This window comes from Galeopterus variegatus, unplaced genomic scaffold, assembly GCF_000696425.1.
Source record: "Galeopterus variegatus unplaced genomic scaffold, G_variegatus-3.0.2 Scaffold106, whole genome shotgun sequence".
Taxonomy (NCBI): domain Eukaryota; kingdom Metazoa; phylum Chordata; class Mammalia; order Dermoptera; family Cynocephalidae; genus Galeopterus; species Galeopterus variegatus.
Window position 1 is genome coordinate 307,995 of NW_007726217.1, and position 3,117 is coordinate 311,111.

Genomic DNA, 3,117 nt, shown 5'->3' on the forward strand with positions numbered 1-3,117 from the left:
CTTTTTGTCTTTTTTCGTGACCGGTAACGGGATCACAACCCTCAGTGTCGTGCCCGTACCGTGACCGGCAACGGGATCGCAACCCTCGGTGTCGCGCCCGCACCACGCTCAACCAGTGAGTGGACCGGTCTCTATATGGGATCCAACCCCTCGGCGGGAGTGCTGCCGCACTCCCAAGCGCCACACTCTACCAAGTGCGCCACCGGGCCAGCCCGGAACACTCATTCTATTCTATAGAATACGGTGTTGTCTTTTCCTAGAATCTCAAATAAAAGCCAACTAGGTCTTTAAATTTGTTATAATTTTGTCTCTTGACAGTACACATGTGTTAAATTCATAGAACAATTTTATTATATGTTAATTGAGAAAGTAAAGTTTGAAACAAATCAAAACCAGATGTGCCTTCTCGGTGAATGCTTCTTTCTTTTGTTCTTGGATTCTTCTTTCTTCCTAGTCCCACCAAGAACTGGGGTAAAGCCTCTGGAAAACTTGGTTCTGGCAGGTTTTGACCCTTGCTTAATAGAACCTGTTTCTCATTCCTTGAGGGTTCTCCAGGCACTAAACTGAAGGACGAGCAGCCTTCAGAAGAAATAGCACTTGAAATTCAGTGATAGATTGCTAGCTTCTGGGCTTCTGACCAGCAACCATCTAACATAAAGTTTGCAAATAGGCAGCCTGTGGACCAGATTTAGCCCACAGTTACTTTCAGTCTACTTGACATTTTAAAATTTCTAATATGTTTCCAACGTTTTTTAATCAGGTAATTTCACATGAAAAAAATGGATTTCTAGCTTCTCTTGGAAATTGGAAGTTTGGGCAACAATGGGCCTGCATTTCTGAATGGCAACAATCAGAGCTGAATAGCAACTATCCCTTTAGGCTAAGCATATGATCGTCCATGTTTTGCTGTCCCAAACACTCCCTACTCTTATACCTTATATTTCATTTACTGTTAACATTCCTATCTCCTGCAGGCTACTGGTGTGACAAAAGTAACAACTCGTTTCAGGAGCTGTACATTCCCAAATGCATTTGAGGCTGGGAAATGTCTTCAGGCTCCAACTTATTAGCTTCTTAAATTTCTTCCCTTCACACCTAAAACATCATTATTATAACATCAAGGTCATTTTTCTCTAGCTGAGATATGGAAAATAGGATTGAAAAGAAGTGAATTGTCTCCTATCTTCCAGAGCTCTCCTATCCTTCTTTAGTTTAGAACTTATGAGGGTACTTCAGAAAGTTCTTGGAGGGGTTGGCCAGTTAGCTCAATTGGTTAAAGTGCAGTGTTAGTAACACCAAGGTCAGGGGTTTGGATCCACATACTGGCCAGCTGCCAAAAACAAAAAAAGAAAGAAAGAAAAGAAAAGAAAACTTCGTGGAAAATTTGAATTAAAAGATAATATGAATCCTTCCATGAACTTATTGCAGACCTTCTTAATCTCTCAGCCACTATAGGCTGTTGAGACCTCAGGACAAGAAAGACACATCTAGCTTGTGACCTATATCTACTCCCTAAAACATAAGACCAAATTTTCAGCTCTATCAGTGGGGGTGGTTGAAGTGTGAGGTTGTCAGAATGAAAATGAAGTCACTTGTGTTAAAAACAAAACAAAACAAAAAAGACCTTAACAAACAGAGCCAGGGAAGGCCATGAAGGAAGCGTTCTTTCTCACATATAAATGCCTGATAAAAATTATCACAAAGGACTCTGCAAAACCACAACCTTGCACAAAGGTCATCACAACCTTACACAAAAAATACTTCTGCAAGAACATCTGCTTGGCAACTGTGTGTCCAACCTTGGACTGACATCACCCTTGGCATTGATCCTTATAGCCAAGGATAATTATCCCAAAACAATTATGTAATCCTTCATCACTTTTTCTTCAAAACCCTTTGTCTTCTTTCACATTCCTGAATATGCCCATAGTTTACTATAGCATGTGTATTACCATTGCAATGTCCTATCCCCAATTAAATTCCTTATTCTTTTATTTGTTTATTTTTACTGTAACATAGTTGATTGTACATATCAATGGGGTTCAAAGTTCAATATCATTATCTGTATGCAATATGTAATGCTCAAATCAGGGTAATTAGCATTATTCTTTTAGATACCATTCTTCTATTCAGATAACTGTGATGAAGGTTGAAGCAGAGATGGTAATGAACTACTCGGAGACAATGGCAGTTGTAATCAAGGGACTAGGAGCAACCGTTCACTAAGCTACTGAAGGCCTAGAGTCAAAGTCCAATGGATATTTATTATGAAAGCTGTGAGAAAAGTAAGTGGACCAGGATAAAGGAGGAGGAGCCCCCAGGGCAAAACCTCCTGAAATTTTATTTAAATAGACTATATTGCATACTCCCTTGAGTTCAAGGATGCAGCAGTTTCTATCAGCTGGTGTTATCATTCTGAGACATACTGTGTGCAGCATGTCCTGCATGGGTACTGACACCATGTGTCTCATCTGGCTGTGGCCAGAGGTCATGGCTGTCCTCTTAGCAGAACATACCACAAGATGTTAACCCTCTACAGATAGCCTCTCTCTGTTTGTTATTTAGGTAAACATAAATGGTGTCAGAAGTGGGATGTAGAGTAAGAATCACTCTCAAGAGGCATCGGTGATTCTTGGAACCAGTGTGCAGTACTCACTTGAGCCATTTGAGCTCTCCACTCCCATGCTTCACCTTTTTCTGACCCATTGAGGCCAACCCTCCCTCTTTTTGATAGAGGTTCTTTTTTACTTAAATTTGGATCTGGTTTAATTATAAAGCTGCCTTAAACAAAGAACCTTACATCCTTCTCAGTATAGTAAAAGACTTTGTGTTTTCTGGCAAATCCTTTCTGGTATAAAGATGAGGGTCTTTCTGGTTTGAATACTGTGGTTTCTATAGAATTTATGTTCAGGTTGTGAGGCATGTCTTTTTTGGTCAATTCACTTTTGAATTCTGTGTGCCTAGTTTAACATTTTGTTTGAACTGCACACCAAAGTTAAAACCTTTGTGAACACTCTGATCTTGGTTTCATTTTGGTTTAGTTACACACATCTGTAAATAATATGGCTCTTTTCCTTTGCTGTTTCTGGAAATCTTTCCAGAGCAAAAATTAAACAT